At 47.6% G+C, this 26,567-nt stretch overlaps 1 protein-coding gene across 5 annotated transcripts in view; it reads right to left on the bottom strand.

Annotated features, from left to right (window-relative positions):
- The window catches only part of LOC138285519 (UDP-glucuronosyltransferase 1A1-like), a 322,413-nt gene that overhangs the window by 101,800 nt on the left and 194,046 nt on the right, over positions 1-26,567 (bottom strand). The gene's annotated exons all lie outside the window — the stretch shown is intronic.

Here is a 26,567-nt window from a genome sequence, read left to right as displayed (position 1 = left end):
ACACACCCCTGGCACACAGTTAAGTCCCTTGTAACAGGTACCCCTGGTACGAAGGGCCCTGTGGCCAGGGAAGGTCCTGATGGGCTGCAGCATGTGTTATGCCACCCTGGAGGACCCTTTACCCAGCACATACACAGTGCCTTTTCAGCTTGTGTGTGCTGGTGGGGAGAAAAAGGCAAAGTCGACATGGCGCCCCTGAGGGTGCCATGCCAAGCAACCACTGCCTGTGGCATAGGTAAGTCACCCCTCTAGCAGGCCTTACAGCCCTAAAGTCAGGGTGCACTATACCACAGGTGAGGGCATAGCTGCATGAGCAATATGCCCCTACAGGGTCTAAGTCCATTCTTGGACATTGTAAGTGCAGCGTGGCCATATTGAGTATATGGCCTGGGAGTTTGTCATTATGAATTCCACAGCTCCATAATGGCTTCACTGAATACTGGGAAGTTTGGTATCAAACGTCTCAGCACAATAAAGCCACACTGATGCCAGTGTATGATTTATTGTGAAATGCACCCAGAGGGCATCTAAGAGATGTCCCCTGTATGTTAGCCAAGAAGCTAGTGCAGGACTGACCAGTCTATGTCAGCCTGCCACTTTCAGATGAGTTTCTGACCACATGGGGTGAGAGCCTTTGTGCTCTCTGTGGCCAGAAACAAAGCCTGACCTGGGTGGCGGTGCTTCACACCTCCCCCCTACAGGAACTGTAACACCTGGTGGTGAGCCTCAAAGGCTCAAGCCTCTTGTTACAGGGCCCCAGGGCACTCCAGCTAGTAAAGTTTCCTGCTCCCCCGGACAAAGCCCCACTTTTGGTAGCAAGTCCAGTGAGAAAATTAGGGGAAGCAGGGAGGAGTGACCACCTCAGCTGGAACCACCACTAAGGTGTCCAGAGCTGAGGTGACCCCACACTCCTTGCAAAATCCTCCATCTTAGTTTGGAGGACTGGGACCAATAGGGTTAGGTCTGTGTCCCCACCACAAAGGGAGTGGATACAGGAAGGGTGTAGCCACCCTCAGGGACAGTAGCTGCTCTCTGACCCCTGTAACACCCCTAAATCCATGATTTAAGGGCTCCCTGAAACCCAGTTTGTCAGATTCCTGGCGACCTCACAAGAAGAAAGAAGAAGAACTGCTAAGCTGAAACCCCAGCAGGGGAGACTGAAGATGCAAACTGACTTGGCCCCAGCCCTACCGGCCTGTCTGCAGCTTCAAAAACCCTGCAAAAGAAGGTGATGCCTCCTACAGGAACAGCAACCTCTGAGAAGCCTCCAGAGGGGTCTGCCTACATCACAGAGGACCAAGAACTCCTGTGGACAGCGGCCCTGTCCAAGAAGAAACTCCATCTAAGGACTCCAGAACCGCCCCGGATCCGTGAGTGCTGACTACGCTGCACCCAACGCCCAAGGCCCGTGTCCAGGTGATCTAACTGACTAGAGGTGATCCCCAGGCAATTCCAAACAAGTGCCCACCCTGGGTTGACCCTTCTTGTCCAACACAATGACGCCTACAGTCTGAATCTGGAGGATCCCCCTGACCGCGAAAGAACCGGACAAAGATACCCGTCGACAAAAGGTACACTGCATCCGCAGCCCCCTGGAGTTGAATCCAAACTCCAGGGCAGCAAAGTCCAGCAGGTGGCCCTCCTCCCTGTCTAGCTCATGGTTTTCCGGACCAGACTCCCTGGACCCAGTCTGCAGCATCTAAGTGACTCCAGGGGTCTCCCAATAGGAAAGCATTGGGAGCCAGACACTGAGTTTGCACCCTGCACCAGGCTGCCACTGAGGATGTGTCTTTGGTCCTTGCCTGTGGTCCCCCCTGCCCGGTGCTCCTCTGAACCCCCAGGTCTGCCCTCCGAAGACGCAGGCACTTACCTGCAAGCAGGCCTAATGCCGAGTACTCCCAGCCTCCATAGGAGCCCACATTAAATTTGCCTCCTCTTTGACCTCTGCACCCGGCCGGCCCCTGTTGCTGGTGGTGGTTGTTTGGGGTTAACTTGAACCCCAATCTGTGGACTTTCTAACCCCCGGAGACTGGAACTGTAGGTCAAAACCGTACTAACTTTTCTACCCCCCAGGAACTGTTTCTGAAAATTGTACTGTGTCAACTTTTAAAACAGATTATTGTCATTTATTCAAAAACTGTATAACTTGCAAATTCTAATCCAAGTAGTATTGATACATATGTTGAATATTTATTCATGTACTTACCTGCAACTTGAATCTTGTGGTTCTAGAAATAAATTAACAAAATCAAATCAAATCATTAACATTTATAAAGCGCGCTACTCACCCGTGCGGGTCTCAAGGCGCTAGGGGGAAGGGGTTACTGCTGCTCGAAGAGCCAGATCTTGAGAAGTCTCCGGAATGCGGAGTGGTCCTGGGTGGTCCTGAGGATGGTGGGGAGGGTGTTCCAAGTCTTGGCAGCCAGGTAGGGGAAGGACCTCCCACCCGCCGTGGAGCGGCGGATGCGAGGGACGGCGGCGAGCGCGAGGCTGGTGGAGCAGAGAAGACGGGTGGGAGCGTAGAAGCTGAGGCGACGGTTGAGTTATTCTGGTCCCTTGTTGTGGAGGGCTTTGTGTGCGTGGGTGAGGAGACGGAAGGTGATCCTTTTGCTGACGGGAAGCCAGTACAGGTGTCTCAGTTGTGCGGAGATGTGGCTGTTGCGGGGTATGTTGAGGATGAGGCGGGCGGAGGCGTTTTGAATTTGTTGCAGACGTTTCTGGAGTTTAGCGGTGGTTCCAGCGTAAAGGGTGTTGCCGTAGTCCAGGCAGCTCGTGACAAGGGGGTGGGTCACGGTCTTTCTGGTGTCGGCGGGGATCCAGCGGAAGATCTTTCGGAGCATGCGGAGGGTGAGGAAGCAGGAGGATGATACGGCGTTGACTTGTTTGGTCATGGTGAGAAGAGGGTCCAAGATGAAGCCGAGGTTGCGTGCGTGGTCTGAGGGGGTCGGTGCGGTGCCCAGGGCCGTGGGCAACCAGGAGTCGTCCCAGGCGATCGGGGCGTTACCGAGGATGAGGACTTCCGTTTTGTCTGAGTTCAGTTTCAGACGGCTGAGTTTCATCCAATCTGCAACGTCCTTCATTCCATCTTACAGGTTGGTCTTGGCGCTGGTGGGGTCCTTGGTGAGGGAAAGTATCAGTTGAGTGTCGTCGGCGTAGGAGGTGATGATGATGCTGTGTTTGCGTACGATGTCGGCGAGGGGGCTCATGTAGACATTGAAGAGTGTCGGGCTGAGCGAGGAGCCTTGTGGGACGCCGCAAATGATCTCGGTGGGGTCTGAGCGAAAAGGTGGAAGGTAGACTCTTTGGGAGCGGTTGGAGAGGAAGGAGGCGATCCAGTCCAGGGCCTGGCCTTGGATCCCGGTGGAGCGGAGGCGGGTTATTAGGGTGTGGTGACAGACGGTGTCGAAGGCAGCCGAGAGGTCGAGGAGGATGATGTCGTCTGTGACTGAGATGAGGGCGGTTTCTGTGCTGTGGTTGGCTCGGAATCCGGACTGACAGGGGTCGAGAAGTTTGTTGTCTTCAAGGAAGTTGGTAAGCTGCTTGTTGACGGTCTTCTCTATGACTTTGGCAGGGAAGGGGAGGAGTGAGATGGGACGGAAGTTCTTCAGGTCGCTTGGGTCAGCCGTAGGTTTCTTCAGTAGGGCGTTGACTTCAGCGTTTTCCAGCTCTCGGGGAAGGTGGCAGACGAAAACGAGGTGTTGATGATGGTCTGGAGGTGCGGGGCGATGATGTTGTCGGCTTTATTGAAGATGAAGTGTGGGCAGGGGCCCGAGGGGGCACCGGAGTGGATGGAGTTCATGGTGGCTTTGGTCTCTTCTGTGTTGATGTGGGTCCAGGCGTTGAGGGTGATGGCTGGGGGTGTGGGTTCTGTGGTGGTCGGCTGGGTCTGGTGTCCGAAGCTGTCATGTAGGTCGGTAATCTTACGATGGAAGAAGGTGGCGAGGGAGTTGCAAAGGTCTTGTGAGGGCGTGATGGCGTTGGCGTTGGGGTTGGAGAGCTCTTTAACGATGTTGAAGAGTTCTCTGCTGTTGTGGCTGTTTTTGTCCAGTCTGTCTGTGAAGAAATTCCTTTTGGCTGCGCGGATCAGGTGATGGTGTTCGCGGGTAGCGTTCTTGAGGGCAGTCATGTTGTCTGCGGTGTGGTCCTTACGCCAAGCTTTCTCGAGGGTGTGACAAGTTTTCTTTGATTCCTTAAGGGTGTCAGAGAACCAGAGAGGTTTTTTGGTGTTGGACTGTCTTGGAGGGCGTCTGAGGGGAGCGAGGTTGTCTGCGCAGTTGGTGATCCAGTTCGTGAGGCTGAGGGCTGCGTCGTTGGGGTCGGCGGAGAAGGTGGGTTGGTTGTCGATGAGGGTGGAGAGAAGCTGTTCTTCGGGGATTTTGTTCCACTGTCGACGTGGGATGGGTTGTGTGCGGAGGTGGCTAGTTTCGCGTCGGAAGGTGAAGTGGACACATCTGTGATCGGTCCAGTGTAGAGCGGAGGCGTGGCTGAAGGATACAGGTTTGCTGGCGGAGAAGATGGGGTCGAGCGTGTGTCCGGCGATGTGGGTGGGGGTGTTCACCAGTTGCTTGAGGCCGAGGTTGCCGAGGTTGTCGAGCAGGGCGGTGGTGTTGGGGTCGTTGTTCTGTTCCAGATGGAAGTTGAGATCGCCGAGGAGGATGTAGTCCGGCGAGGCGAGGGCGTGCGGGGAGATGAAGTCGGTGATGGAGTCGCTGAAGACGGCACGCGGTCCGGGGGGGCCGTAGATGAGGGATCCTCTGAGGGTGGTCCTGGGGTCTGTGCGGATCTGGAAGTGCAGCTGTTCGGCGGCGAGGGGGGTGTCTTCGGTGGAGGTGGTGACGTTGATGGAGTCTTTGAAGACGATGGCGATTCCTCCTCCTACTTGGTTGGTGCGCTCTTTCCTGGAAATCTTGTAGCCTTCGGGGATGGCAATGGCGATGTCGGGGGCTGAGGAGGCGTTCATCCAGGTCTCAGTGATGAAGGCGACGTCTGGTGCGGTGGAGTCCAGGAGGTCCCAGAGTTCAACGGCGTGCTTGTGGACGGATCGTGCGTTGATCAGGATGCATTTGAGGTGGTTGATGGCGCGTGGGCTGGCGGTCGTGGTGGTTTCGTGGTGGAAGGTAAGTTTGCAGGTGTGACATGCGAAGGGTCCGTGGGTACGTTTCGGGTTGGCTTGGAAGCAGGTGCTGGAACGCCCTGGGTTGAGGGCGTGGAGGGTGATGGGGCCGTAGCGGTGCAGCGGGGTTTGGGAGTGCTGAGGGCCAGGGGTCGTGGCGCTGGGCGCGGGCCAGACGCATATGGGCTTGCCTTTGGCGTGCCAGCGGCGCGCCTGCTGCGCAGATGCGCAGCGGCCGCCATAAGAGGGAGGGGGGGAGGGGTCAGCTGGGGCAGGGGATGGGAGTGGGGCGACGAATGGGAGCTGGGGGGGCGGGGGCGTGCAGGAGGTGGCGGCGGGAAAGCGGAGGGAGGGGGGACAGGTAGAGGGGAGAAAAGATGGGTGAGGGGGGGGTTAAGGGTTGCGGGGAGTTTAGGAAGAAAGTTTAGGAGGAAAGTTAGGAAGATGGGGGGGGTTACAGAGGTGGAGGTGAGAGATAGAAGATAGGGGGTTACAGAGGTGGAGGTGAGTGAGGGTGAGAGATAGAAGGGTAAACGGATAGGAAGATAGGGGGGGTTACAGAGGAGGTGGCGTGTGAGGGAAAAAGATAGAAAGATAGGTAGATAGGGGCGTTACAGAGGGGGTGGCGAGTGAGGGAGGTCAGAGAGACGAGTCAGGAGCAGGAGGGCAGACGCGGGAAGATCCAAGAAGAAGGTGAAAAAAGAAGAGGAGCAGAAGAGAGAAGATCAGAAGAGAGAAGATCACAGAAGAAGGTAAAGAAGAAGAGGAGCGGAAGATCAGAAGAGAGAAGATCACAGAAGAAGGTAAAGAAGAAGAGGAGCGGAAGATCAGAAGAGAGAAGATCACAGAAGAAGGTAAAGAAGAAGAGGAGCAGAAGAGAGAAGATCACAGAAGAAGGTAAAGAAGAAGAGGAGCGACGAGCAGCAGAGAGAAGAGCCAAGAAGAGGGACACAGAAGAAGAAAGCACACCCAGGTCGCGGTGCAGAGGAGAGAGAAAGAAGCACACAGGAGAAGAACACAGATGAAGACAGAAGATGGGGAGCAGGGAAGAAAGAAGAGTACAGATGAAGAATACAGAAGAGCACAGAGGAAGATCAGAGATGAAGAAAAGAAGCAGGAGAGGAGGTGAGTAGCGTGGGGCAGGGCGAGGGGCTGGGCGGTGGGGGGGGGGTACTTACTGTGAATTTGCTGGGCTTGCTAGGAGGTCTCAGGAGCCTGGGCTGGTGGAGCGGCAGGGGAAGCGACCTACCCTTGAAAAAAAGATATTTTTTCTACATAAAAAACGTTCACCTGGAGTAAGTCATTAAGTGTGTGCTTCTGTTATTGTCTGTGTCTGTACAACAAATTCCTTTGCACTACCCTCTGATAGGTCTAACTGCTCGACCACACTACCACAAAAGAGAGCATTAGTATTATCTATTTTAGCCTCTGTTAAGCCTCCGGGGAACCCCTGAACTCTGTGCACACTATATCTCATTTTGATAAAGTATATACGGAGGCAGCTGCCTACAGATGGCAATTAAGAAAATTCTTCTGATTCGCAATAGTTTCAATGAGCAACTATGCATCGACTCAAAAGGTGTGCACATAGGAAATGTTAATACTAAAATCAAGTCCCATTGTCGTGCGATGAACAGCTTTGGGATATACACGGGAGTGAGACCTTTGATAAAGTGCCGCACAATGGATGATTTCAATGGCAAAGACTGATAAAAAACAAAGACAAAGATTGCTAGGCTAATCACAGAACAAACAATAATACATCAGAAAGTTTGACAGCTGGTATGATGAGTGCCATACCATGCAACACATTTTTCCCAGCCCTTAGCATGGATGGAATTTGTCAAAGGGCATTGGGCTGCAAGGATGACTTTGACTACTGAGACCAGCAGATCACACTTTGAAACTACTGCCACTCAGTCTCCAGACAGGGTGGTGTAAAACACAAAGACTTAGATAAAGGACTCTACCTCTGCTGTTGCAACAGGTGGTCTTTCCTAAGTGGTAGCTGGTTGAAAGAAAAGTGCTCCTGCTCGAGAGCTCTTGGTACAATACTTTACTTGCCCAAACTGGGGTGATAGGATGCTCCAAACTTGATCCAACCTGATTTTCATCGTAACTCAAGGCAGAAGGGGCAGCATACAGAAGACCAACTGAAGTCAAAATGTATTTTCTAGTGAGTCTCCTGAAGGGAGCTGCAGTGTGCTGTAGTTTTGACACTGCACATAATCAACAGTAGTGAACAGATCTTACCAGGGCATGTCCACTGAAGTCCTTTGGCACCTTAGATTGGTACACTTAGATTTGGCACCTTAGGGTTGATGTGACACTCTTGATCCTCCAGCACGTCTGCTCAGCTTGTTCGCTATGTCATTCAGAGATCATACTAGATGATTGGCTGCCAGAACCATGTTCTGCTGCTCCAGCCTCCCCCATTGATTTAGGGCATCCTGGCACTAGATCCCACTCCACCCTGCTTGTTGCAGTGCCACATGGAAGTCATGTTGTCCGTGACAATTTGTGCCAGCCTCCTTTTGAAGCATGACTGCAAGGCTTTCAGAACCAGATGGATCACGCAAAGCTCTTGAAGACTGATACAAAACAAGCTCTCAACGGTAAGAGCAAAGGCCTCTGAAAAGCTCCCAGTGCCACCATCCCATTCTCCAACCCAGCAATGATGCATCTGCCACAACTATGAAGCCTGGGTGAAGCAGGAATAGCAGCCTATCACGTTAGGCTGGTGATGGTCTGCCACCACAGAAGATCCTAAACAGTCTCTGGCAAAATCTGGAGTGAGTCATCCCTGATTCTGGGCCCACAAACCTGAGGTTCCAAAGCCATCTGGAATTCCGTGTGAGGAGGGTGCATGAGACCGGGAAGCAAGAAGCCTCAGAGATGCCACTAGCTAGTCCTAGGTTTAAGCAAAAAATATTGGGATCATATCCTGTATGCCTTGAATGCGACCGTGCCTAGTACAGCCCCAATGAAAGAAATCCTCAGCATGGGCTCAGCTCACTGATCCAAAACACCAAATATGTCAGAACTATAGGTGGCCCACAACTGTCTTCGGGGAGGAAACCTTGAGCAGTCAGTTGTCAAGGTATGGGAACTCATCCATCACTGACCCCCAAAGATAGGAAACAACCACCGCTACCATTTTCGTGAATGTCTGAAAGGCCAAGGTATGTTCAAAAGGGAGCACTGCAAATTGGAAGTTCATCAATCCTGCCATGAACAGCAGATGATTCCTGTGAGACTGCAGGATAGATATATGAAAATATGTGCCTACAAGCCAAGGGATACCATTTATTCTTTTGCATCCAGAGCAGAAATAATCTAAGAGACGGTAAGGGTTTGAATTTGTCTTTCCTCAAAAAGGTATTCAGTGAGTGGAGGTCAAGTATCTCTAGCTGAGCAGGCAAGGTCATATCCTGCCTCCTAATGGCCAAATGTGAGCCTGTGTGGTGTTTGGCAACCACTCCAACAGCAAAGGAAGAGTTAGCTGTGTCGGTTTGCACAAATGGCCTCAGCCACTGTCATGACCTCTGCCTTGAAAGGACTTAGGTGGTGATTCCTACCGCCGCCCGCCAAGCGGGAACCGCCAGAAGACCGTACCGCGGTCAAAAGACCGCAGCGGTCATTCTGGCTTTCCCGCTGGGTGGGCGGGCGACCGCCAAAAGGCCGCCCGCCCGCCCAGCGGGAAACCCACAGCAACGATGAAGCCGGCTCCGAATGGAGCCGGCGGAGTTGCTTTTGTGCGACGGGTGCAGTTGCACCCGTCACGATTTCCAGTGTCTGCTATGCAGACACTGGAAATCAATGTGGGGCCCTGTTAGGGGGCCCCTGCAGTGCGCATGCCATTGGCATGGGCACTGCAGGGGCCCCCAGGGGCCCCACGACACCCGTTCCCGCCAGCCTGGTTCTGGCGGTAGAAACCGCCAGAACCAGGCTGGCGGGAAGGGGGTCAGAATCCCCATGGTGGCGCTACCTGCAGCGCCGCCATGGGGGATTCTGCAGGCCAGGGGAAAACCGTCGGGAAACCGCCGGTTTCCCTTTTCTGACCGCGGCTTTACCGCTGCGGTCAGAATGGGCCTGGATGCACCGCCAGCCTGTTGGCGGTGCATCCGCGGTCCCCTACCCTGGCGGGTAGGAATGACCCCCTTAGTCTGCTGTTGCTGAGCAAGTTGGGAGGGGTGGTGCTGTCTGTAAGATAGTCCCCTGGAATATCTCCTAAATTTTCTATACTGCTGGTGGAACTGATGGGAGGAGGCAAGAATTCCAGGGATCATGCTGTGGCTCAACTGTCCTTAAATCATTTGACTGCCGAATCAGCGTCCTCTCCAAACAATCTGGACCCATCAAAGGGTATGGCCATCGATGTTGCTTGTATATTTGCTGAATTTCCAAATGAACTCATTCAGGCCTGCCTTCTAAGTCCATCACTGGTGCCAATACCTCTTCCAGCATACTCCATGGTATCCAAGCCAGCATGCAAGACATACTTTGTCATGTCGTGGCTATCATGTGCTGTTTTATTCAGCAACGCTATTATGTCTTCCAGGATGGCAGGCAATATCTCACTGGTCATTTTCCATAAAGCATGGGTGTTACCTACCCAGAAGGCTTACTGCAGCCACGGATCACAAAACTTAAATAGCCAAGAAGAATATTTTCATTCTGAAGGCATCAATATGCTTCGATTCTCAATTTTTCCAGAAGGTGGGTCGAAAAGGCGTTTGGAGAAACTTTACTAGTCAAACCGTGTACCACCAGACCTTCAGACATAAGATGCCTTGGGAGAAAATCAGGATCGCTGAGGGACAGCCTTTGTCATCTGTCCGTTCAGCTAACCAGAGGGACCTATATGGGTTTAGAACGAGTGGTCACAGGAGTGTCCTGGAGAGCCAAAAGTGGTTCAGAAGAGGAGGATCTGACTGAAGTTCTGAGTTAATAAATTTGCCTTTGTTTCAATGGTAGATAACCGTAAATCTAGCACTTCTGCTGTTCTTCACACAACTACAGCAAAACAGACCTGTTCCACCATTGGTGGCCCATGTGATGAGTCCAGCTCAGTCTCTGGAGATATCAGCATTATGTAAATTCTAGCACAGCTTTTCATCAGGTTAGTGTGCAGGAAGGAGGCTGTCAGATTTCTTATCATCATCAGTGTTGTAGGGAACATTTTGGATACCTTAAGCCGTGCAAGGGTCTGATTTGAATACAGGATCCAGCCTTTGACAGTACTGGGGTTAAGGCACAGCATTAGAATCTGAATGCATAGTAAGTAGTTGCACTTTCGTAATCTCACAGCGCTAGTGAAGCCAACATCGGTGCCAGCAGAGAAGGGAGTGGAGTAGACCCAAGAGTTGGGGTGGACATCTGAGCCATCAGTATGGGAAGCGAAAAGGGTCCCTGAGGGTCAGCAGGTTCTGAGGAAAGAGCCACAGTTGGAAGTCCAACTGGATCCCCTGCAGCACCATGAAACCTGGGGGGAGCCTCTGAGTCACAAACAGAGAAGAATCCTGATTGAGATGGACAACAACTTTCTGCTATGGATCCTGTTGAACTCCAAATTGCTAATTTGTGATAATACCTCAGAGATGCAGATTGCAGATTGTCAGGCGCTGCTAGCAACGTTGCCTCCAGAAGACCCAGACTCGCCTCCAATATTCCCCTAACATTCCACTACTGTGTTAGAAATACTTGCCAGAAGAGGGGCATTAAAAGGACTTGAAGAATGGGCGACTTATGGTGCAACTCAGTGGGAGATCTCTAAGAGGACAGGGAACTGCTAGAGTTTGAGAATTTTGTGGCGATGTTTGTGATATCTAGAGGAAACTTTCTGTGTAGTGAAAGTTTGAGACTATTGTAGAACGGGATGGATGGAGGCCACCACCCCACCCAACGTGGCTGCTAGGTCCTTTGCACCACTACAGGGTGGGTCAAAGCAGTGACCAATCTTTACAGGGCCCTTCGAGCTGACATTATTACACCCCTGGTAGACCTATGTGAAAAATGGGGAGAGGGCATAGGGGTGCCTATAACAGATGTGGAATGAGATACAATCCTAGCCACTACCTACAGGGTATTCCGTAATGCTAGATTTAAGTTGAAAAACTTCTATTTCCTACAGACAGCATATCTTTCCCCAGGCAAAATTATTAGGATATACCCTGCAGCTGACACTGCTTGCCCTAGATGTGGCGAGGTGGGAGCTGTGACGCTACATATGATATGGTCCTGCCCACATTTGCAGGACTTCTCAAATGAATTAGTTCAATGTATTTCTGAGGCTACCCTAATGCAAATTCAGTGCACTTCTCTGGTCTGTTGTTTGTGGGGTTTCCCACGCCAGTGTAAGCACAAGGTTGCCACCAGATTTATTGACTTGGCATTTGTCCTGGCTAAATGTGAAATTATATTGCATTGGGAAGCACCTTGAGGCCATAACCCATCCAAATGGAAAGAGAATCTGATACTGTGGGCAGGATATGAAAGTGCAATACTCCTCTGGGAAGTTAGAAGAGGGATGGGAACCATAGGGTGAGGGCAAGGGACCATCTTGCAGACTGCCTAGAAGGACCAGAAGGGGAATCTCTAGATAGCTCGCTATCAGCTGTATCCACGTCCAAGGAAGAAGAGGAGACACCTTGAATGGAGTGAGCAGTGGGACTGACAGTAACTGATGAGCTTGAGGAATCCTTGGGTGAATCAGAGTGAAAATGTGTGGGAACGATCTATATGGGACCAATTGCATGAATGGGGTGGTGGAGGGGAGGGACCAGAAAGGGGTCAGATTACTGGGGTGCCAATTAGTATATTATATGAAAGATGACATGTGACAAAATGTTTACCTATGTTTGTTACTCCAAATGGCAGTTCAAAGTAAATCATATCAAGTGAATGATTGTCATTGCCTGTAGTATGTACACCAATCTGTAGGTATGCCAAAACCTTAATAAAGTTTGTTTTTAAAAAACTATGAAGGTCTTCTCAACATCTACTTGTCATCCTTCAGCTCCCCTAATGCAGATCATTATGCTCTACTTGATCAATGTATCACTCAACTGTGACAGAAGTGTCTTATGAACACAGGGGATTCCTGCAATGAGGATCATGTCCAGCATCATCAAGCAGAAACCTCAACGATGGGGCACCGCTGAAGAGTTCCAGGGTGGTCAGCTTGCTCTTTAGGCCAGGTGCTCCAACAGAATAAAGTAGGTGACAAAGTCATATTTCTGGTAGGAATATCAGCATGTTTTTCACACTCTGGGAAAGAGTTATCTTGTCTATGTAAATGGTATTTCGGAGGGGTATAGGAAGATGGCCTCACGCACTGAGCAGTCTCATCCTTTTAGAGTATATGGAATCACTTGCATGAAGATGGATGCTAGGTATTTACAGGTATTCTCTCACATCGGAGGTGGGACACCACAGGGATGCTTTCTCTGGCCTGGCTTCCATGTCATATGGTGTGATTGCCAGTGAAGTCATAATTATGCTAACTGGTGATTTAGAAACCTGAGAAATCCTCCCTACTTTTGTGTACATCAAAGCTACACTTAAAAAAACCTGCTCTCATAGTATTTTCCTCAATATGGAATGGTTTACTCTGCTGCAAGTGCTTAGGTACAGTTATCAGCCTTTGTTGAAGGAAACAATATTGTATCTACTATCCAAACAGAATTTTGCCCTGGTTAGAGCACAGAATCTGCACTATTAGCAGTGGACATAATCTGTAATACAGTGGACTCAAGTTGCGTAACAGCGCTTCTCCTAGTGGACCATTTTTAATCCTTTGCTATGGCCCATCCTCCTACTCTGTTCGAAAGATTCAGCCATACAATAGTACAAAGCATAGTACTTCTTTCTCACCTACAGATCCCTTTTTACTCCTTTTCCTTTGATATCCTGTGTACCTCAAGGGTTCCCAATCCCCCCTTTCTCTTTAAAGTGCATCTTAGCTCACCAATGGAGCGCATCTCCCCAGACAGCTACAACAGCAACAACTAAACCAATGATAATAAAATTATACTAAAACTTGAGTAACCAATCTTCTTGATTTAAGTGCTATCTGCCAATGCTTCCTGGCAGCTGACCTTTAGAAGCTAATGACTCACCTTGAGCTTACACACTTACAAACTGAGTAATTAGGCCATTGTAAAGGGATAATATTCTGCCTATCCACTTTTTGGCTAAAAGAGCTTTGCCCACCTCCTAATAAGCTCACCAAATGATGAATCAGGGTGCTTGTGGAAACAAATCTTTCCCTGATTCCTCAAGTGCCATGGTATTATTTTTCATACTGGGAAGCCTGTATCAAATTCCCCTTATCCATCATTCTCTCAAAAGGTACAGTCATCAAACTAGTACTTTTCCATATGGACTACACCAGCAGTCTATTCAGAAACCAGCAGCTGCACATAGCCTGTTAATCTCAATATGAAACTTCATCTTTCAGATGCCCTTCAGTCCTTGCGCTAGCTGCCAAAGCCTAGACCTATCACTATGCAGTGTGCACCGCTCATCATGCCATTCACTGTGCTGACCCTCTCTTCCTCCAGCACAAGATCTGCCTTCTATTAAAGTAGAGCACTTCAATCTAGGTTGAATCCACTCCTCATCAATTCCTTTTCTTAAAAAAATTCACACAGGTGGAAACTTCTTCACACTTTAAACGGGAAAGTTTGGAAGGCGCTCCTTGCTTGAATAATAGTAATCCATCTTAAACTCAGAAAAGCATTAAAACCTTTCTGTTCTATGCACAGTTAATTCCCTTATAAAAAAAACAAGGTAGGTGTTCAAACCCTCAACTGCACATAGCACAAACATGCAGAAGGTGACCAAAAGTTCTGCACGGGAGCCCAAAATTCCCTGACAGCTTAGTTAGGTGCTATTGCATAAAAAGCTTTGTGGCGCCAAGACAGTGTGGTCTTCCATTCTGTCCTGAGACAATTATTGTAGAAGAGTCCTCCTCCTGCCAATCATTATAGGACCTCTTCGGAACCTCTAAAGGATTGCTAGACCATGGAGCTCGACCAGAAGGCAGGGAAGCCTTCATTTTTCCAGCCTCTCATATGTGGGTTTGTATGCCCTAGATCAGTGGTTCACAACCTTTTAACTTCTGTGGAACCCCACTTTATCATTACTGGAACCCCGGGTACCTCCACTGAATCATTATTGGAATCCGGGGACCTCCCCACTGAGTCATTACTGAAAGCTGGAGACCTAATCTGCTAATATTATTTTATTTAATTTTCTAAGCAGTCACAGAACCCTTGAAGAGGCTTCGCGGACAACATAATCAAACTTTGACTTGCCAAACTTATGAATAAGTAAAGTTGTATTTATAGGTATCTGGTTCTTGTGCCTCCATTATTGCGTCTTAGCATTCCAACAAATTATTTGTAACTACTGGCATAAATACACATGCATTCATGACACACGATTTGTTAACAAATCAGCCATCACTTTTTAGCCTTTTTAACTTGCCTCACCTGGCTTGCTCTATTGCAGGCATTCTCTTGTGTTGCTCATCCTTCCTTTCCCCACCTACACAGTTGTTAATTGACACCTACATGGCGTTAAATTTGCTTTTACACCTTTTTTTTTTAGTGTGTGATTTTTCCAAATGTTAACATCATAGACAATCGGAGGTCAATTGAGCCAATAAGTCAAGTTTAATCAGTTATGAGTTTTTTGGTGGGTAAGGCCGGGAGAGACTAGTGGAACATATATATACCTTGAAACACATATATATATACATATATATATATATATATATATATATATATATATATATATATACAGGGAGTGCAGAATTATTAGGCAAATTAGTATTTTGACCACATCATCCTCTTTATGCATGTTGTCTTACTCCAAGCTGTATAGGCTCGAAAGCCTACTACCAATTAAGCATATTAGGTAATGTGCATCTCTGTAATGAGAAGGGGTGTGGTCTAATGACATCACCACCCTATATCAGGTGTGCATAATTATTAGGCAACTTCCTTTCCTTTGGCAAAATGGGTCAAAAGAAGGACTTGACAGGCTCAGAAAAGTCAAAAATAGTGAGATATCTTGCAGAGGGATGCAGCACTCTTAAAATTGCAAAGCTTCTGAAGCGTGATCATCGAACAATCAAGCGTTTCATTCAAAATAGTCAACAGGGTCGCAAGAAGCGTGTGGAAAAACCAAGGCGCAAACTAACTGCCCATGAACTGAGAAAAGTCAAGCGTGCAGCTGCCACGATGCCACTTGCCACCAGTTTGGCCATATTTCAGAGCTGCAACATCACTGGAGTGCCCAAAAGCACAAGGTGTTCAATACTCAGAGACATGGCCAAGGTAAGAAAGGCTGAAAGACGACCACCACTGAACAAGACACACAAGCTGAAACGTCAAGACTGGGCCAAGAAATATCTCAAGACTGATTTTCTAAGGTTTTATGGACTGATGAAATGAGAGTGAGTCTTGATGGGCCAGATGGATGGGCCCGTGGCTGGATTGGTAAAGGGCAGAGAGCTCCAGTCCGACTCAGACGCCAGCAAGGTGGAGGTGGAGTACTGGTTTGGGCTGGTATCATCAAAGATGAGCTTGTGGGGCCTTTTCGGGTTGAGGATGGAGTCAAGCTCAACTCCCAGTCCTACTGCCAGTTCCTGGTAGACACCTTCTTCAAGCAGTGGTACAGGAAGAAGTCTGCATCCTTCAAGAAAAACATGATTTTCATGCAGGACAATGCTCCATCACACGCGTCCAAGTACTCCACAGCGTGGCTGGCAAGAAAGGGTATAAAAGAAGGAAATCTAATGACATGGCCTCCTTGTTCACCTGATCTGAACCCCATTGAGAACCTGTGGTCCATCATCAAATGTGAGATTTACAAGGAGGGAAAACAGTACACCTCTCTGAACAGTGTCTGGGAGGCTGTGGTTGCTGCTGCACGCAATGTTGATGGTGAACAGATCAAAACACTGACAGAATCCATGGATGGCAGGCTTTTGAGTGTCCTTGCAAAGAAAGGTGGCTATATTGGTCACTGATTTGTTTTTGTTTTGTTTTTGAATGTCAGACATGTATATTTGTGAATGTTGAGATGTTATATTGGTTTCACTGGTAATAATAAATAATTGAAATGGGTATATATTTGTTTTTTGTTAAGTTGCCTAATAATTATGCACAGTAATAGTCACCTGCACACACAGATATCCCCCTAACATAGCTAAAACTAAAAACAAACTAAAAACTACTTCCAAAAATATTCAGCTTTGATATTAATGAGTTTTTTGGGTTCATTGAGAACATGGTTGTTGTTCAATAATAAAATTAATCCTCAAAAATACAACTTGCCTAATAATTCTGCACTCCCTGTATATATATATATATATACACATATATATACACACACACACATATATTTACATAAACACACACACATATATACATATATACACACACACACATATATACATATATATACACACACACACACACACATATATATATATAATATATATATATATACACACACACACACATATATATATATTTATATACACATATACACACACATATATATATACATATACATATATGGAAAATGTCACTTACCCAGTGTACATCTGTTCGTGGCATGAGACGCTGCAGATTCACATGCTGTGCATTATCCTGCCATCTAGTGTTGGGCTCGGAGTGTTACAAGTTGTTTTTCTTCGAAGAAGTCTTTTCGAGTCACGAGGTCGAGGGACTCCTCCCCTTTCGGCTCCATTGCGCATGGGCGTCGACTCTATCTTAGATTGTTTTCCCCGCAGAGGGTGAGGTAGGAGTTGTGTATATAGTAATAGTGCCCATTCAATGGAGTAAGTATGTATGTACATAATTTGTCTAAAAGTTATATATATTTACAAATTTACAAGTTTCATTAATATATATAATATATATATATATATAACTTTTATCAACTTATAACGGCTACAGGCTCCCGGGGAGGCGGGAGGGCGCATGTGAATCTGCAGCGTCTCATGCCACGAACAGATGTACACTGGGTAAGTGACATTTTCCATTCGCTGGCATGTGTAGCTGCAGATACACATGCTGTGCATAGACTAGTAAGCAGTTATCTCCCCAAAAGCGGTGGTTTAGCCTGTAGGAGTTGAAGTTGTTTGAAATAATGTCCGTAATACTGCCTGTCCTACTGTGGCTTGTTGTGTTGTCAACACATCCACACAGTAATGTTTTGTGAATGTATGAGGCGTAGACCATGTGGCTGCCTTACAGATTTCTGTCATGGGTATATTTCCTAGAAAGGCCATTGTGGCGCCTTTCTTTCTAGTGGAGTGTGCCTTCGGTGTAATAGGCAGCTCTCTCTTTGCTTTTAAATAGCAGGTTTGAATACATTTAACTATCCATCTGGCAATGCCTTGTTTGGATATTGGATTTCCTGCATGTGGTTTTTGAAAAGCTACAAACAATTGTTTTGTTTTGCGCAACTGTTTGGTTCTATCAATGTAACACATTAGTGCTCTTTTGATGTCTAATGTATGTAATGTCCGTTCAGCTACAGAGTCTGGTTGTGGAAAAAATACTGGAAGTTCCACAGTTTGATTTAGGTGGAACGGTGATATAACTTTTGGTAGAAATTTGGGATTTGTGCGTAGAACTACTTTATGTTTGTGTATTTGTATAAAGGGTTCTTGTATGGTAAATGCTTGTATTTCACTTACTCTTCTAAGAGATGTGATAGCTATTAGGAAGGCTACTTTCCATGTTAAGTATTGCATCTCACAAGAGTGCATGGGTTCAAATGGTGGACCCATGAGTCGTGTTAATACAATATTGAGGTTCCATGAGGGAACTGGTGGTGTTCTTGGGAGTATGATTCTTTTTAGACCCTCCATAAATGCTTTTATGACTGAGATTCTAAAGAGTGATGTTGAATGTGTAATCTGCAGATAGGCAGATATTGCTGTGAGATGTATTTTAATGGACGAAAAAGCTAACCTAGATTTTTGTAAGTGTAATAAGTAGCTTACAATGTTTTTTGTGGTCGCATGTACTGGGTGAATTTGATTAATATGACAGTAATAAACAAATCTTTTCCATTTATTTGCGTAGCAATGTCTTGTAGTAGGTTTTCTAGCTTGTTTAATGACCTCCATACATTCTTGTGTAAGGTGTAAATGTCCAAATTCTAAGACTTCAGGAGCCAGATTGCTAGATAGAGCGATGCTGGATTCGGGTGTCTGATCTGTTGTTTGTGTTGAGTTAACAGATCCGGTCTGTTTGGTAGTTTGATATGAGGTACTACTGACAGATCTAGTAGTGTTGTGTACCATGGTTGGCGAGCCCAAGTTGGTGCTACTAGTATTAGTTTGAGTTTGTTTTGACTCCGTTTGTTTACTAGATACGGAAGGAGTGGGAGAGGGGGAAAAGCGTAAGCTAATATCCCTGACCAACTCATCCATAACGCATTGCCCTTGGAGTGAGGGTGTGGGTACCTGGATGCGAAGTTTTGGCATTTTGCGTTTGCTTTTGTTGCGAATAGATCTATTTGCGGTGTTCCCCAGTTTTGAAAGTAAGTTTGCAGTATCTGTGGATGAATTTCCCATTCGTGGATCTGTTGGTGATCTCGACTGAGATTGTCGGACAACTGGTTTTGAATTCCTGGGATGTACTGTGCTATTAGGCGAATGTGATTGTGAATCGCCCAATGCCAAATCTTCTGTGCTAAGAGACACAGCTGTGATGAGTGTGTCCCTCCCTGTTTGTTTAGGTAATTCATTGTTGTCATGTTGTCTGTTTTGACAAGAATGTGTTTGTGGGCTATTAACGGTTGAAATGCTTTCAATGCTAGAAACACTGCTAGTAGTTCTAGTTGATTTATATGAAGTTGGCTTTGTTGAGTGTTCCATTGTCCCTGGATGCTGGGCTGGTTGAGGTGTGCCCCCCACCCTACCATGGAAGCATCTGTTGTGATCACGTATTGAGGCACTGGGTCTTGGAATGGCCGCCCTTGATTTAAATTTATAGGATTCCACCATTGAAGCAAGGAGTGTGTTTGGCGGTCTATCAAAACTAGGGGGTCATTACGACCCTGGCGGACGGCGGAGAACCGGCGGTAAGACCGCCAACAGGCTGGCGGTCTTACTCTGTGGAATTATGACCATGGCGGTTACCGCCATGGTCATCCGCCGGTTCTCCGTTCCGCCAGCCGGGCTGGAGACCTAGGTCTCCAGCCCGGCGGCCGTCACTATACTGCCGTATTTGGACCCGGCTTACCGCCGTGGATTTCCAGCGGTTTGAACCGCCATGAAATCCATGGCGGTAAGCACTATCAGTGCCAGGGAATTCCTTCCCTGGCACTGATAGGGGTCTCCCCCACCCCCACGCAGACTACCTCCCCTCCCCCCCCCACCACCCCTGCCACCCCCCAAGGGTGGCAGGGCCCCCCTCCCCACCCCGATCCCCAACATCACTTCACCCATGCCTACACGCACGCAGGCACCACCTACATACTTACACGCACACACGCCGACATACATGCCTACATCCACACACACAGTCATACACGCACACCCACATTCAAACATACACGCACACATCCATACATACATATCCATAGACATACCTGCATCCATTCCCATACACACAACACCCCGCAGGCATACACGCACTCACACACCCCCTCTACATATACACACGCACACCCCCATGCACCCACACAACACACCCGACCCCCCTCCCCTCACGGATGATCGACTTACCTGGTCCGACGATCCTCTGGGAGGGGACGGGAGCCATGGGGGCAGCTCCGCCGACACCACACCGCCAACAGAACACCGCCACGGCGAATCACAGGATGTGATTCGCTGGGCGGTGTTCTGTTGGCGTGGCGGTGGAGGTGGAGCAACCTCCACTTCCCCGCCTCCCACCAGTATGGCTGTTGGCGGCTCTCCGTGGGAGAGCCGCCAACGGTCATAATAGGCCGAGCAGCAAACCGCAACCACTGGCGGTCTTCCGCACGGCGGTCCCTCAGCAGTCTTGGAAAAAGACCGCTGAGGTCAAAATGACCCCCTTAGTGTTCTGAGATCCAAGGTGGGTCTCAGTGTTTTGTCCTTTTTTGGTATTAGAAAATACAGGGAGGAAACACCTGTTCCTTTCTGATGGTTGGGTACTAGTTCTATTGCTTCTTTTTGTAACAACGTTTGGACTTCTAGTTATAATAGATCCAAGTGCTGTTTGGACATGTTGTGTGTTTTTGGAGGCACATTTGGTGGTAATTGTAGGAATTATATGCAATAACCATTTTGGATAATGGCTAGGACCCATGAGTCCGTAGTTATGTCTTCCCAATTTTTGTAATCATTTGTGAGTCTCCCCCCCACTGGTGTTATGTGTTGGGGATTTCTGACATTGGAGTCACTGTTTAGTTTGTGGGGTTTTTGGGCTTTGGAATTTCCCTCTTGTTTTAGGGAACTGTCCATCCCTATATTGTCCCCGAAAGCATCCTCTTTGGTATTGGCCCTGGTATGTGGGTCTGGCCTGTGAGGTTGAAGGTTCTGTGCTTTGGGCCCAAAAACCCCCTCTAAAGTGTGGCTTCCTAAAGGTGCCTCTGCTCTGTGGGGAGTAGAGCGCGCCCATGGCTTTGGCCGTGTCAGTTTCCTTTTTTAGCTTTTCTATAGCTGTATCCACCTCCGGCCCAAACAACTGTTGCCCATTAAAAGGCATTTTTAACACAGCCTGCTGGATGTCTGGTTTAAATCCGGAGGTGCGTAGCCATGCGTGTCTCCGAATGGTGACCGATGTGTTTACTGTTCTGGCGGCTGTGTTCGCTGCGTCTATAGCCAATCTTATTTGGTTGTTGGAGATACTTTGGCCCTCCTCCACCACCTGTTGTGCACACTTTTGAAACTCTTTGGGTAGATGTTCAATGAAATGTTGCATTTCATCCCAATGAGCCCTATCATGTCTTGCCAATAAAGCTTGTGAATTGGCAATGCGCCATTGATTGGCTGCTTGTGCTGCAACCCTTTTCCCTGCTGCATCAAACTTTCGACTTTCTTTGTCGGGTGGCGGTGCATCCCCCGAAGTCTGTGAGTTTGCCCTTTTCCGGGCTGCCCCTACTACCACTGAGTCGGGTGTTAGTTGTTGCGCGATGTACACAGGGTCCGTAGGGGGAGGTTTGTACTTCTTTTCCACCCTAGGTGTGATGGCCCTGCCTTTGACTGGGTCTTGGAACACCTGTTTTGTGTGTTTTAACATGCCTGGTAACATAGGCAGACTTTGGTATTGGCTATGTGTTGATGACAGGGTATTGAATAAGAAGTTATCCTCTATAGGTTCAGAATGCAGTGCTACGTTGTGGAAAGTAGCTGCTCTGGAAACCACCTGCATGTAAGCAGTACTGTCTTCTGGTGGTGATGGTCTTGCCGGGTAGCAATCAGGACTATTATCAGATACTGGTGCATCGTATAGATCCCATGCATCTGGGTCATCTTAGCTCATCCCTGTGTGCGTTGGTGATTGCATTATTGGGGGTGTTGAAATTGGGGACAGTTGCGGTGAGTGCTGTGGCGATGGCTGTGGCGAAAAACGTGGTGGAGTTTTTTTTTAGCCACCTTTGCTTTTGGCTGTTTTTCAGTTTCCTGGAAAGCCAGTTTCCGTTTCATTTTAATTGGGGGGAAGAGTTCTTATTTTCCCTGTGTCCTTCTGTATATGGAGCCTTCTCTGTGTATAGTCTGGCTCTCCCCTCTCTAGTTCTTGTCCAAACTTATGGCCTTGTAGTTGTGATGAAAGGCCTTGTTCTTCAGTATAGGAGCTTTGTTTCGGCTCCGAGGCTGGATGTTTCGGCATCGAAACCTTTTCCGCAGTCTTTTTTGGCTCCGAAGCCACCTTTTTCGGTTTCGGGGTGCCGATATCTTGGTGCCGAGATTGGTCGGAGCCGGTATCTCGGTGCGGAGTATACTCTGTGCCGGTATCTCGACCGGAGTTGGATGTCTTCGGCATGTGTGTGCCCTTTTTCGGTGCCGATGCTTGGTCACCGTGCTTATGGGTTAAGCCATGGCCTGTCGGCGGTGGCGTCCCTTGGGCTTTCATTATTTTTGTGTGAGTTTTGGCCGGGGCTGTTTTACTCACGGTTTGTTGCCTCGCCGGCTGCTCACTCTCGGGCTCGTCCGAGTCCGAGTCAGGAATGGAGAATGTCTCCTCTTCTTTGACGTCGGGGTGTCCAGCCGGCATCGACGCCGTTTGAACCCTTCGAGCTCTCTGGTCCCATAGCGTTTTCTTCGACTGAAATGCCCGACAGGCCTCCCAGGTATCCTCTTTGTGTTTGGGGGACAAACACAAATTACAGACCAAATGCAGGTCTGTATTAGGATACTTAGCGTGGCATTTGGGGCAGGAGCGGAATGGGGTCCGTTCCATGAGCCTTGAAGACGCACGCGGTTGGGCCGACCAGGCCCCGCCGGGGAATGGAACCCCGAAGGGCTAACGGAGCTCTTCTTTTCTTCGGTGCCGATGTGCTCTTACTAAACCGATACCGAGCGCAAACAATACCGTTGAATTTTCTGATAGTTAACTAACTTTCCGAACCGAAACACGGAGCGAAGAGGAACACATCCGAACCCAATGGCGGAAAGAAAACAATCTAAGATGGAGTCGACGCCCATGCGCAATGGAGCCGAAAGGGGAGGAGTCCCCCGATCTCGTGACTCGAAAAGACTTCTTTGAAGAAAAACAACTTGTAACACTCCGAGCCCAACACTAGATGGCAGGATAATGCACAGCATGTGTATCTGCAGCTACACATGCCATCGAACAAATATACACATATATATATATATATATATAGCTTCCATATGCCTTTATAGCCAGTTAATTGCATATTCAGGTTACATCTGCTACATGTTAATTGTTCTTAATGTATGCTTTTCTTTTTTACAGTACAGCGTGGCAGGTCCTCCAGAGCAAGAATGTTCTTTCCCAGTGTAAGGTTGTATGACTAGCAACATCCAAACACTAGCTGCATCTATCCCGTGCTGCACTCTTCTGTGCAACCTCATCCAGTAGGATGTGTTGAGGGTGTGTATTATCCTGCCTGCTGTTTTGATCTCATAGATACCACCTATCTGGAATAATTGTTGGAAGACTGTGTAGAGTACCAACTACTGCACTGTTTTCAATGTGTCTGTTGCTGCTTGGAAGGAAGTGCTGCTGCATGTCTGTCAACTCGTCCACACTCGGCAGGTATCACCGGCTTCTACTCACCTGCCTGACACACAAAATGCCTCCATAGACTTTAATGGTCTTACGCACTCTTAGATACAGCACCTTCAAAAAAAGTGTTAATTCCCCATTGATCTTAATGGGCACCACCCTCTGGATTTCAACCTCACTTTTGAGGTAAGATGTTGACAGGTATGGTGCTGCAAGCGTAGCGATGAGAGTTCAGAGAGGGGAGGAACCAAAGATGATATGGCCATGGCCGACTTTTCAGCTTTCAGTCTGTAATTCATCATCCATTCCTCCCTGCTGAAAGAGAGGAGAGGAGAGAGGTCCTGGACCCTTTCTACTGGGGAAGTCACCGCCTTCCATCACCCATTCTCCAGTTAAGCCACTGTCTGCAAAATATACATTGAGAGCAGGGGCCAACAGCCAGATTAGGATGCACTTAAAACAGCCGCGACACTGGCCCCTCTAGGCTCCACTGTCTATGCCACTGCCTTCTTGTAAGCCCAAGAGTTATTTGCCAATCATCTTCTGCGGCAATATTTTGAGGCTCAGCATCCAATTGTGGTCTTGAGGAGTCTCAAGGAATCAGACTGACAATCTCACACTGGTGAACGACGGCAGAACTGTCATATCAACCTTCAGTGGAAGCAGCTGCAGTCGAGAGCAGTTATGAGTTCCCTTTAGGGGGGTCTGGCTTTCTCTCTTTATAACGGTGATGCCCTCTAGTCCAGCGTAGACAAAAGAAACGCATACATGGGGTCTTTTTTCAATCCTTCACCCCCATGCTACTTACCTCTCACACTACAGGGTGACAAGTGGGGCATGTTCAGGAAGAGAAATGGACACATTTCTATTGGCCACTAAAAATCATTTGACACAGCTGAATTTTGAGAGAGAATTAAAATAAAAAAATCATATATGGTCAATATTATTACACATTTTTTCCCCTCTAGATTGCCATACATGTCACCATTCACAGTGACGAAAGAAGATTATAAAAATTAATTGGAAGGACTTATTTTCTATGCTGACTTGTATGCTATTTCAGGCGAGAAATCTAAATTAAACTCGTGTTTTTTGGCTTTAAAAAACGTGACTCTCCCACCTGAATGGTGTCTGTTGGCCTGCATGAACTGAGTACATTTGTGAGGCACAGGGCGACAACCTCCCCACAAGTACTACACAATTGTGTGATAGCCTAGTGCATTCTGGGTGCTATAGTGCTGGTCTGCTTCCATTTCAGTAGTTAGACTAAAACCTAAAATCAATGATATATAGGTGCAAGGTACTGGAGACAATGTCCTTCATGACTTGCAGTGAAGCGGTCACCTAATCCTTTTATTTTTAATAAAACACAGTTTTATAAAGTCAGTTTTCCCTCACACGTAGCTCTAACGTGTCCCTTTCATCTCTTTCTCTCTCAGACCTACCCTCATCTCATAAAAACAACTAAAAGAAACTTCCAAATCACTGAGTCAGCTTTCTAAAATGGTTGGTTAATGATCACCTCAAACTAACCGCACAAACGCTGCTCTCCTTTCTCCTATGCTCTCTCACCTGTTTACCCTTTCACCTTAGACATCCTCACAATCTGCCAGCCAGAGGGGCATCCACTCTTGCTTGAGCCTAACACCTAGTTATGAGCCAAGAATGTGACTGCTCTAATCTGATACAAACAAGCAGCTTTCTGCAGCCTGTATTATAACCACTGAAAAACTGTTTGTGTGGATAGCCCTTCGAAGCCAGGGGAAATGTTTTTGGCAGCCATCTTATTATCAAGCTATCAAGCATAGGGCAGGGTAGCTGGGGATTAAAGAGTCAGGGCCAAAATGTCCTGAAAACTTGAGCCCGCCTGGCACAGTAAATATGACGCCTGGAGCCTGCCGACTCAGTATTACGGATGCCACAATATCTAGGATGGTAGCTTTGGTGATAATATCATATGGCACTATAATTCCGAGGTCCTTATTCTGCCCACTTTTGCGAGCATGTTTTGTGCAAAGGTAATTCTACTGGTCATTTTCTGCAAAACAACAATTCTGCTGCACGTTTTATGTGCGCTTTATCTCGAATAGTCACTCGAGTGGGCATGCTCAGTGACAAAGTAATTATGATGGCTATATGTCCCAGATAGTAATTTTCCTGAACTCCCTCTCCTTGGTGTGTGCCTTCGAGCAGAACTACAAATCCAATGAGCACATTCTATGTTACTTTCTATATGTTTGGCCAAGAAACCCGTGGCACAAACATTCTGACAAGCATAATTCGTGACACAATCAATAAGGCGGCTACTTTGCCTGGATAGTAATTGAGCTTTGCAAAGTCTCTGACGTGGTAATTTTAATTTGCATACCCTAGAAACACTGCAATTCCGATGTGTATATCCAATGGCAAGGTCATTCTGTTGGACATATACCATAAAACAAAAGGGTAATCTGTGGCACGAAAATTCTGATAGGTATAATCTGTAACATCATAATTCTGATGAAGCACAGTTATTCATATGGCCCTTACGCTATGCATACCCTACCAGGACTTCAGATGGACATATGTGGCACAGCAATTCTAATAGAAATAGTAAGTAGACATTCTCAGCCGCAAAGTAATTCTGATACCCATTTTCTGTGATGCTTGAGTTCTGATGGGTAATGTTTTGCCACAGAACTTAGAATATTTATACTGTACAGCAAAGTTTCTCTGATAGTCATAATAGGTGGTTCAGGAATCCTCATGGGTACATTTTGTGGCAAAATCCTGCGGTTGTGTAATCCTGACGTGTATATTATTAAACTGCACGCAAGTCCTGATGACCATCCACTCTGGAAGAATAATTCTGAATAGATATTTAGATGCGCACCAGATGGACATATACCAAGGTATGCACATTTGGTTAGCAAAGAAATTCGAATGGCCTGTTTGGGTACTGACATTGATGTGGCTGTGGGTAAAGATGTGATGTCGGGGATGGGCTTGGAGGGTTACCTTTGGTAAAAGTACCAGGATACATGTACAAGTGATGATTTGGTCGTAGGTGGGGAGGAGAGCCGGTGGCAGCAATTGTTCGTGCTAAGCTGGGGACCCTACTACGAATGGCATCTGGGGACATAGACAATGTGGACTCTAGTGTGAAAGGTTATTGGGGACATTGGCAGTGATACCGAGTTGGGTGCTGTCACAGTATCACAGATGTTAACTATTGCTGTAAACTTAAAACAATGCATACAGTT

This window comes from Pleurodeles waltl, chromosome 3_1 (assembly GCF_031143425.1).
Source record: "Pleurodeles waltl isolate 20211129_DDA chromosome 3_1, aPleWal1.hap1.20221129, whole genome shotgun sequence".
Taxonomy (NCBI): Eukaryota; Metazoa; Chordata; class Amphibia; order Caudata; family Salamandridae; genus Pleurodeles; species Pleurodeles waltl.
This window is presented reverse-complemented; position numbering and strand designations above follow the sequence as displayed.